The following is a 12,540-nucleotide window of genomic DNA, read 5'->3' as shown; positions in this document are numbered from 1 at the left end:
TATCGAAGGAGAGATTGCTATCTACTGGGGTTCCCAGATCCCTTATTACCTTTTCTGTATGTAGGGGACTAACACCTATATGGTAGTCTGCGGGTAATTAGTTATATCCAAAGGGGATGACTATGCACTTTAGGCATTCAGCTTGATGCCATGATATTGACACCAGGTATCTGTCTCATGCGACCCATCCAGAGGGTGTCTGTAACAGCTGGGGAAACATTTATGTCCCCTAGTTTGCAGTTGTCTGCAAACCTTTTCAGCCAAAGCCCTCCTGTGCTTGTCTGTACATCAGAGAATTATATACCGAACATGAGGGGTCCTAGGACTGAGCCCTGGGGGATGCCACTTGTAACTGGTATACAGTCGGACCTAGGGTATGCAACTCCCACTGTGTGGGTTCTATCCGTGAGCCACTTTGCAAACCATCACATGACATAGGGGTTAATGTTCAGGCGAATGGGTATGTTGATAATACCAGAAGGAGGAATGGTGTTGAAAGCCTATGACAGATATAGGTAGGCTGTGTGGACCTCCTTACCCTCATCTAATGCCTTGGTAAATGTTTCTAAGAAGTCCACCAGGTTTAGGAGGCATGGTCTGCCCTTAACAATGCCAAACTGGGAGGAGTCAAAGGTTTGGAGGTACCCAATGTCTCTGTGACTGAGATCCATTATGTGTTCCATAGCCTTGCAGACCAGGCTAGTCAGGCCTATAGGGAAATAGGTCCCGTGGTCCGTTGTGGTGCCACTTTCATGGAGTGGGATAACTGTTGCTGTGCACCATTCAGGGGGCACTAAGCCCAATGCGAGGCTATTATTGAACATGGTGCGTAGGTGGGGAGCCAGTACATTCTGGCGTTTGTGTAAAACACAGCCTGAGATGTTGTCCGGTCCCATGGATGCTGTGATATTGGCTTTAGAGTGTGCAGCTTTGAGAGGGAGGGGGGAAAGGTAGCACTGAACCTATCTGCCAGGATGTTGCCAATATCAGTTGGTTCTGTAATGTTCGTGCCATTGTGCTGTAACTCAGAGCAGATCTGGTTGTTGACATCAAGATATGTGACATAGCTATAGAATGCTTTGTGGTTGTTGTTGGAATTAGTGGTGGTTTTGTTTTTATAGCTAGCTTTGGAGGATCTTATAAGGGATCTCACCTTCTTACTGAGGCTGACCAGGGAGCTCCTCCACACATGGGATTTTATTCTCATTTGCAACAGTGTCTTCCTCCTGTAGTACAGTTTGTTAATGGCAGGGGACCACCAGATTGGTTTCCTTAATTAAGAGTATAGAGTCTTGGTTCTGTTTGGGATAGCACAATCCATGCACTCGTGTAAGTGCTTATAGAGTGCATTTGTGTAGGATTCAGCAGTTATAACAGTATTGTCCATCTGTATGGGTGTCATGACGTTCGGCACATCTGTCTTAAGAAGCATGAACTTGGCTTTGTAGACATATTATACTGTGGTTCCCTTAATGGGTGGTGGGGGCGGGATGTGGATATCAACAGTGTTCAACTCATGGTCAGATCAGACCAATGAGGAGTTGACTTCACGTGTGGAGCACTGGTTACTCATGTTGGTAATACCTAGGTCTAGGATATTGTTGCCCCTGGTGGGTGTGTGGATATGTTGATTCAGGGAATTGGTGTTTATGAATACCAGAAAGCATTGAGCTAATGAGTTGGTACACGAGTAGTTTTCCCAGTTAATGGTGGGGTAGATTCAGTGATACTATGTGATGAGTGTGGTGTGGTGCGAATGTTTGCCTTCTCCACCTGACTGTCAGGGTCAGGCTTGGTTGGAGAGAGCTTTACCTCCAGTTTGGCTAGATGAGTGCATCTCTCACAGGTTGTAGTGTTGGGTGGTAGGCGGAGAGGCTTGTCTGTGTACATGAGGCAATGTGTACATTGCCTCAAGATGTCCAGAATCATTAGATAGACAGGTGAGAACACTGGCAGTTGACTCTTGGACATGCGTGAATATAGAACTACTTTCCCCTAGATAAGTGAGGAAAGTGAGTACAAGAGCTATTTTACTCTAAGCAAGTGGAAACAGTATGTACAAAACCTGTTTACCTCTAGGTAATGAGGATGATTGATTGCTATAGTAATTATTAGCTTACATAGTGTTTACAAGTTCTGAACAAGTGCTGAGCATGAATAAGCAATCCAGATAGGGTCTTGGATAACATAAACACACGCCCCCCCCAACACGTACACAAGCATATATCCATGTACACCACAGGGCCCCTGTACCCACAACTGTGCAGGTACAAGCTGCACTCAGGCTGCATGGGACCTGTCCACATCACAGGTTGTATCATACACATATGGCAAAACAAGATGCTCTCCATGTACACATCATGTAAAACATAGCTCCATGTCAGGCTGTGTACACACTGAATGGTGCACACCAACAGGTATCACAACCCACAAAGGGGGAGACACCATGGATAATGGGAGGTACTGCACTACTACCATGCTGAGTCGGGTCTGGAAAACCATGAACCTTGATCAAATAATTGATGTCAGCAGTACAGATGTAGATGACAGTAAGGTTGATGTCACAATGCATATCATAATGTTGCCAGGTCATAGGACATCACCACCCATACTGTGTACCACCTACACTCAGTATACTAGATGTACAGTCCTATGTCACAGGAGTGTTTTGCAATGGGACTGCTGGCAGAACCAACACTACAGAAGGTGTCTGAATAATACATGCTCATCACACCAGTGGCAGCTACAGTATGTCAGGGTTAATGAATTTTATTCCCCCTCATTGTAGTCCATACCTCACAGACAAACAGAAGGCATCTGCCTATTGAAGTATGCGAATGACTATGACCTAGGAGCAATAGCCTACTCAGGAGTGTTGTGGACAACATACAGAAGGGGCTTTATGGGTGAGGTGTGTGTGACATATGGCCACAATCTGACAGCTACATATTGAATTGTCACCCCTATGTTAATAACCCTGTACCCATGAACTACCACCTAGGCAGCGGTCAACATAATGGGCACTTGTGCGTAAGTGATGCAGCTGGGCAGTTGTCTTTCCTGTGATAGCTACGTCACCACACATGTCAGGTAGTCATATGTGGCAATCCTATTAATGACAGGGTGCCTTCCATGAATTTAGAGATCATTGTCCAGCCATACATAACACTCAAGTGACCCATATCAGATCACATATTTCCTTTAAGGGGTATTGGCCATGTGCAGATGGCCTACACCAGCCTTCCCATTCCCCATCTCCACTATGTAACATGATGCATACCCTGAATAAATCCATGTCCAACCCAGTGATGTTGGACATGCTACACGTACATATCCTGATCTCGAACACATACTTCATGAACATCCACCTTCCATATGCTGGACAGATCCTTGTCCCATACACTTTACATAGGCCTGCCATACTATGCATTCCTATCCATCAAAGCTGCACATCGCTCCCCTCTCAGACATGGTGTGATGACCGCATGGTAAATATACCATTAACCCTGTTGATCAGTAATGTGGCACTGCTCCACCTGGCCCAACAGACCCGCCTGTTGGCTACTGCCAGGTAACCTTTCATCCTAGATTCATACATGGCCCATGGCATATAGCCCACTAGTTGACTTTGACTGTACAAGTTATAGTTGATATCCATCCCCTGCAAATACCATCTGGCTAGCCAGTGTGCCATGTGTATCACATGCGCAACACAGATGATACATGGCAGGATGTTGAATTGCTGTACAGTGCCGTGTAGATGTATATGGCAGAACACATACATGTAAAACATTATGTGAGCAAGTCTGCAGGGTCACAGGTCATGTCTGTTACGGTGGTGTAAGTCCTTATATGTGACATATACACAGCATCAAGGTTGACTGCATTAATTTGGACACATCCAGCCATGTGCTGATAGGTAGGAACACCAGTACAGGCAAACAGACATGCCCACATCAAGACAGCATCCACATGGAATATGAACAATGTAATCAGGTGACACACACACATATATGGTGATAATATCCACTCACCATTGAGTATCACATGTGTGTGACACAAACACGTCAGTGTCATGTAGGTTTGCAAATACAGCTCTGTATGTCTCTGTGAGTTACTGTGACCTGCCTCCATCATTATGTCTTCCAGGTATGCCGCATGCAAGGCTACCCCCTTTTACCCGCTTGGAGGATGAGGCCCTCCTCCCATACCTACTTGACAATCATGATATCCTGTTCAGCCATGTGCCACAGGATGCACAGCAGCGGGATGCCCTGTGGATGGAACTTCACAGGAGGGTTAATGATGTGGGTGGCCACAACTGCACATACCAGCAGGTGCGCAGACACTGTACAGACCTCATTAGATGGGTGAAACAGTGTGCAAATGCAATCGCCAGGGAACAAGGTGCAACAGGTGGTAGACCACCAACCCAGTCCCCACTCACACATACCGAGGAGCTACTGGCCAACCTGGGGACACCTGCAGAACCACATCCACAAGCCTTAGATGATATTGTGGAGGTGGGTGTCTCTCAACCACTGAGCCTGGAGTTGCCTGGTAAGTCAGTACTGCACCTATAACAACTATATTCCATATAGTTGTGTGTGTCACTGTACAATATGTAATGTAACATCATATGCAAGGCATGTATACACACATGCCGCATACTGTAGTATGCTACTCTGTGTATGCACACATGTGCATACACCATAGTATAGTCTAATGTACTGGTGTATGTGTTATGCACATTGCACCCTGTAGCCATTATACAGGTGTGGATAATGCTCATACTGCTGTATTACTCCTATTTAGGTACCTCTGGTGTTCCGCTGTGACAGCAGCCCATTGCAGATGAGACTGTTATTATTTATAAGGAATCATAATGCACAGATCTATCTGCCATGTGGCAATTTACAACATGTACAAATAATGTATGATCCTGTCGCAATATACAGGTCAGATCTGCAATGCATCAGAATGCCTAACCATGTGCAACACTTGCAAACTATGTGAATCATCTCACCGACATGAATCCTCACAAACTGTCATTGCCAGATGTGTGGACAGCTGTGCATACAATGGTGGAGGTGCTGTTCACTGTAGGGACATGTACTACGGATCAGAACTACACATGTGGGGAATACAAACAGTACTACACAGTGGGCTGGAGTATGGACAGCCCACAGGATTCACTGGTGTGGATCATAGCCCTGCTATGAATGTCACACAATGTGATGTGCTATCTTGACATGTCCATGACATCTAATGGCCTGGCTGCAACACTGCCTACCTAACCTGAAAACATATCCCACATACCACCCTTTGTCTGCATAACCCTGTCGTCAGTGGAGCATATGACATCAATGGGTGTATACCATATGGGACAACACAGACATGCGAAATAGATGCCTGTCACAATAATTTGGCCAACATATGTACATACATGGCCATGGAGGATGGCCAGAGACATGGAGCAACACACACAGTAGATGTGATGTGCTTGTGTGTACACCCTGTCGTACAATGACTACACATGGTCCAACTATGCCCTTTGTGTAATGGTTATATTGTAGATGTGGAACACTAGACATCCTACAGGCCTGTGCACATCTTGTGTAGGCGTAAAATCAATCCACCACCTAGGATGTGTTGAAAATCTTAAGGGTGTCATGACATGACAGCAGTCACCTGTACAGTATCCACATCAGCCCACAGATACAGTACATTCCCCTTGCTGGTGTCGGACATCAATGTCATACTTGCTCCTTGTGTGTGTGTGTGTGTGTGTGTGTGTGTGTGTGTGTGTGTGTGTGTGTGTGTATGTGTGTGTGTGTGTGTGTGGTACACAGATGTCATGTGGGACATGGTGTACTGACGTGTTCACCATGTCTGGCCATAGTTTTCAGGTAGCAGCAATATGGTTGCAGATGTGCAGGGGTGTCATCCGTATACCCATCAGAGACCTGTGTCACAATTTCCACATCATGGTTTAGTGTGTATACACCTCAGTGACGTGGGTCACATTCCATAGTATATATGTATTGTATCTGAACACAGTCATAGCTATGAACTGTGTCTGTAACTCACACTGTATAGCAATAGAGATGCCTCATGATTCCCTGCAATAGCCATGCACATCAACTAAATGTGCAGTATTATCTGTAAGGTGGACAGACAACACTGCATTAGGACACCCTTGCCCCAGTGTATATTTGATAGGACACCATTGTGTTAAACATGTAAACATGACATTGCACATGTCAGCAGATCACATGTCATACTACATGTGATTGTCAAGGTCATATGCCACACATCAGGCAGGTGTACTGTTAACCTGTGCTGGTCTACATGGTGTAATACAGGGATATATGATAACTACCACTATTATTGTCTGTGCTGCATGCCATCTGCCGTATCACATGCATGTTGCATGCCTTCTGTCATATCAGATGCATGTGTGTCTGTGTGTGTTTCTATTGTATAGATTGTAATGTACAGTTCTTGTCTGTCCTCACAGGTGATGTAGGTGCATTGCCCTCCTGTGGTACATCTGATGTTAGTGTCCCCACAGACTCTAGCAGTGATGACGCATGTATGATTAAGTCACAGGCAGAGTTGTCAGGGGCTAAAACTGTGCCATTTGTTGCCATTCCAGCTATATCTCCCTCATCCCTGCACACAGATCCCATGCCTGCACATACCCCATCACCAGTGGCCATAGAGGAAGGACAGCTGGTGCGTGGTAGCTTAGAACAGGAAAGTGTGGGGGCTATGGAAGGTGTACCTGCACACCATGGTGTCAGCCAACTGACTGGTGGTGCCCCACACAGGCACGTGGCCAGTGCTGCTTGTAGGAGGACCTCTGGCCAACAGACAGAGCATGGCAGCTGGTGTCACCAGACTCATGTTTCAGGCTGTAATGGAGGCACAGGCACGTGCTGAATGGCACAATAGAGAAGATCAGAGGCTACAGAGGGCTGCTACCCATTCTTTAAACAGCAACATCCAGGCAATGGTAAATGCTCAACAGCAGATTTCTGAAGCTTTGGATAGATGGTTGGGTGACATGGCTGGAGTCCTTGACCATGGCATGACAATCCGCGAGCATGAGCTGTCTGTGTTGGAACATCTGGTAGGAGTGAGGTGTCGGGCACGTGGACATAGGTCTGCTACATCACCTGTTTCAGGTCTACGTGTATAAGCTACCTCACATGTCCACTCCCATAGTGGCGGTAGTAGCAGCAGTGCATCTGGTGCTGTGCTGTCCACACCACCATACAGCAGGCCACGTGTACGTGACCCGGGACGGTCCCAACAGGGACACGGTTCCAGTGGACAAGTGACATCAGACAGTACCCAATCTGCACCTCTGCCTGGTAGTGCCCGTGCAACCCCTAGCAGGCACAGGTCACATGTCCGTGGCCAGACACCGTGAACTGTAAAACCTCACCTGTACAGTCTGCAGCTGTCAATAATACCCCTGTGTAGGCCAGGCACATGGCAGAACTGTGTGCATACATACACGCACACACTGGAAACATATGTAGGGCACCGCAACACACACATGTATAACATCCACACACGCCCAATTAGATCAAAGGCCCTAACCCACACACATGATGTTATCCAATGGTGCAGCCCAGGCCTCAGGCAAACATTATCACCCTGTGCATATGATGATACCTGTGCCACATCCCTGACATCCACACCATCGGTGCAGGGACATACTTATATGGTCTGATGCACAGGGTGAACAGACTAGGAAGATAAGTGTAGTTTACAATTGTTGAGTACTGTTGGCAGGCAGCAGAAATACCATGTACTACAGGTGTACAATGCATTTCGTACTGTTAACAGTATGCGTCTTGTGTAACAACAGTAACTGCATGTTGGTCATGATGTTCTGCTGTCCTCCTTCAGATCTAATTGCATGTGCTGGTGGATGTCAGTGTTTGTAGTTAGTGTCCCATATGTCAATGTGGACTACTCACAGGTATGTATGAATATACAAGCATGCATCGTGTAGCTGCCACATACCAGTGAGAATGTCACACGTTACAAACACGTCTACCAATCCAAGAGCATGATAGCTGTGTATTAAGCTACTGTGGCCACAGACGTGACATCCATAAAGGGTGACATCACAGGTACAGTTACATGGAGTGGTGAGGTAAGAGAGTGGTCTAGCTGATTACAAGGGTAGAGGCCAGTGAGAAGTGTGATGCCTCATTGGGAATCAGTAATACACGTTCCCATGACAGGATGCCAACACACAACTGCACCCACACACTCAGGTATTGACACACATGTATTCAGTGACACAGTAACACACCCACACACTCATGGATTCACTGACACAGTAACACACACTCGCACATAGTTGCTACTGGTAAGGTGAGGATACCTGCCTATGTGCAAATCATCATTACAGTACTGTGCACCTACATGAAGCGCCATAGAGAATACACATGTACAGGTAGTCAGTACGGCCTAAGATCGGCGACATCAACACAGATAGTAGAATGTGTTGCATGGATGGGGGGAGGGGTCTTATCAGTTCAGTATGGTAACATACATCCTCACCCCAGGGACCAGACAGCCCTACATACACACACTGTGGCATTCAGTATTGAATACACCTAAGTCACGCACATACAGATACCTCACATGTGTGAGATTCATGCCCCTGCCTATGTCCTGCTTTCTACATTGCAGTCTGTACAGATGTGTACACTAGTGTACAGGAGAGTGAGTAACAATTGAGATGTATTCCCCACTATACGTGACATATACGGGCACACACGCAACCACACATGCCAGTACTGTGATTCTCAGACCTGCATACCTCATTATATGTATAACAGACATACAGCAGTATTGCATGCATTAAAAACTGTACTGATGCTTCCTGTGGCAACAGTGCTGATATATGCACATGGGACGTCTTAACTATTAACAGGTGTCAAGTGATTTACCTTCGCTGATGCTTCCTGTGGCAACAGTGCTGATATATGCACACGGGACATCTTAACTATTAACAGGTGTCAAGTGATTTACCTTCACTGATGCTTCCTGTGGAAACAGTGCTGATATATGCACACGGGACATCTTCAGTATTAACAGGTGTCAAGTGATTTACCTTTGCTGTCACCCTGACCGCTGTCTAAGTTGTGTGTCATGTCCTTCAATTAACAAAACCATTGCTTACTGGTTACACAGGTTATTGTAGGACTGCTTGTGACACACCTGTGAGCTGTCCACAGCAAACATCCATCTGCAAAGATGCCCCACCACGTAGTTATTTCCACACATCTGTCCATACCTGAGGTACATCTTCCTATACATTCAGCATATCACCATATACAGCTGGCAATGTAGAGGCTGCATTGTAACTGCATGATGTACTAGGATACACGTCACCTGAATACATCAGCAACTGAACACGCATGTTATCTGAATGCACAACACTACATGTACAGGTGTGTACGTCCTACAATCCTGACATTTGGGTATGTTTATAGCATTGCAATTGGTGGACATGTGTAATGACATACATGACACATGGACTGTTGTATGATATGATGAGTGTAATGGGTGACCGGTACAGAGGGAATGTTACTTCTGTCAACATTGATATCACACCATATGTACTGTTAGCATTCAGCAGCCATGGACTTACATTCCATGTGCATGTGTGTAATAGCTGTAGCCACCTGTTTGCACAAAGGACAACAACAGCTATGCTATTTACATGTATTTTTTGTGTGTGTGTGTGTGTGTGTGTGTGTGTGTGTGTGTGTGTGTGTGTGTGTGTGTGTGTGTGTGTGTGTGTGTGTGTGTGTGTGTGTGTGTGTGTGTGGCATGTACATACCCAGGGCAGGTACATGTATGCCATATCCATACATGAGGGTGTGTACTGGTGTACAGCAACAGTCATCTGCTAATGGTGGAAATTACTGAGGGTCCTTGTTATATGTACAGCTGACCTGGTTACAGACAGTGGTATCATTACATTGCATAACACATGATGCAACTGTGTCAGTACATGGGTAGTCTCTACAGTTGATGTAGAGCTTGGTACTGTACACAGGTCAAGGGTCACATGGTGGTGTACATTTATATGTCCTACAACATGTATGGATGCATGTTGGTGGTTCAAGGGCATGGTGGTGTCTGAGGTTTACATCCTAGAATGCAGCATGTAACACTGTGTCCTGCACATGACTCATCTGTGATGCCTTTCATGGGGGAACCAGTCAGTACATGTGAGTGGCCTTTATGTATGTGGGGACACCACCTGGTGCAGTCCGTACCTATGTTATGGCCCACATGTCTGGTTCTGAGGTATATGGTGGTAGTGTTAGGTTCTGAGGTATATGGTAGTAGTGCTATTGTGAACTACAGTGCCATCAGCCAGGTGTTCCTCACTTCACAGATGTCAGTACTCCCCATTGTTGGATCTACAGTGACCAGCTGTGATTATGGACGCTACACATCTAGCACTGGTTAGCATAAGAAAACAATGCAGTTGTCCTGTAGGTGTATGGGAGTTATCCTGTGTTTAGGACATTTGCCTTGAAATGGCACTGTGTAGGAGGATGTGACTTGGGTATTATCCCCACTCCCTTGATTCATGGATGCATGTGATATGTGTCAAAGGCCTGTCTACTGTCAGCCATGTCATCCCAGAATGACAGCAGATGTTGTGTAAAAGACCGGTGTCAAATATATGTAGGGCAGCGTTCCTGCTAACAATGACAACTACTAACAACAGAGCCCATTACAATGTGTTCTTTACGTCTACCTGTAATAGCATGGCCACTGTGGCTTTCCATGTTTAGCATCAGAGTGCATCCCAGTCAGCCCTGTGCTACTAAGAATATGAGCATGCCCAGTATATCCTTGTGTAGATGGACACATAGTAGTGCATTCCGACCAGCCCTGTGCCACTAAGTGTGTGAGCATGCCCCCTGTGCTACTAAGTGTATGAGCATGCCCAGTATATCCTTGTGTAGATGGACACATAGTACATTCCAAACAGCCCTGTGCTACTGTGTGAGCATGCCCAGTGACACCTTGTGTCAGTTTTGTGCCTCTGTGTATAGGCATGGCCATTGTAACCCTGTATAGTGGCAGTAGTCGTCCATTCCAGAGATGGGCATACTCCAGGTCAGGATGGATTCTTACTTTAAACACATAGGATCACAGGTATGTACATCTTAACTGCCAGCATCCCTGTTGATGTCCGCATTCCCAGAAGGTCATAATGACAGCCTTGAAGTGTCTAGTCAGTGTGGCGCGACTCGTAAGTATGTAGTATTGTAATAGTAATCTGTAAATAGGCAGGTGTTCCATTCCCACCACTGGTGTGTGTGTGTATGTCTGTCCCTGTTTGCCAGAGGACTGAAAATTGCTTTTAGACTGCTCACACTCCATACAATTTGTATACCCACCTTTGGCAGAGCACATGATGAAATCCACTTACAAATACACCTCTGGGAGTGCTGTGTCCCAGTAATCTTGGTAGCGCGTTCTGTAACTGCGTAATGCTGTAGTGTAATAAAGTAGTGAGGTTGGTGTTCTAGTCCCACACTTGCTGTGTGTGTCTCCATTTGCCTGAGGACTGAGTAATGCTTTTAGACTGCTCACACTCCATACATTTCTTATACCCACCTTTGGCAAGGCTGATGATGTCACCCATCTACAAATACACCTCTGGGAGTGCTGTGTCCCAGTAATCTCGGAAACGCATTCTGTAACTGTGTAATGCTGTAGAGTAATAAAGTAGTTAGGTCAGTGTTCTAGTCCCACACTTGTGTGTGTGTGTGTCCCCGTTTGCCTGAGGACGGAGTAATGCTTTTAGAATGCTCACACTCCATACATTTCTTATACCCACCTTTCGCAAAGCAGATGATGTCACCCATCTACAAATACACCTCTGGGAGTGCTGTGTCCCAGTAATCTTGCTAGCGTGTTCTGTAACTGCGTAATGCTGTAGTGTAATAAAGTAGTTAGGTCAGTGTTCTAGTCCCACACTTGCTGTGTGTGTGTGTGTGTGTGTGTGTGTGTGTGTGTGTGTGTGTGTGTGTGTGTGTGTGTGTGTGTGTGTGTGTCCCCATTTGCCTGAGAACTGAGTAATGCTTTTAGACTGTTCAAACTCCATACATTTCTTATACCCACCTTTGGCAAGGCTGATGATGTCACCCATCTACAAATACACCTCTGGGAATGCTGCTTTCTAGTAATCTCAGTAGCACAGTCTGTAACTGTGTAATGCTGTAGTGTAATAAAGTAGTTAGGTCGGTGTTCTAGTCCCACACTTGCTGTGTGTGTGTGTCCCTGAGGACTGAGTAATGCTTTTAGACTGCTCACACTCCATACATTTCTTATACCCAGCTTTGGTAAGGCTGATGATGTCACCCATCTACAAATACACCTCTGGGAGTACTGTGTCCTAGTAATCTCAGTAGCGCATTCTGTAACTGCATAATGCTGTAGTGTAATAAAGTAGTTAGGTCAGTGTTCTAGTGCCACACT

Source organism: Protopterus annectens, chromosome 7.part1 (genome assembly GCF_019279795.1).
Source record: "Protopterus annectens isolate FY-2018-M chromosome 7.part1, PAN1.0, whole genome shotgun sequence".
NCBI classification, from domain to species: Eukaryota; Metazoa; Chordata; order Ceratodontiformes; family Protopteridae; genus Protopterus; species Protopterus annectens.
This window is presented reverse-complemented; position numbering follows the sequence as displayed.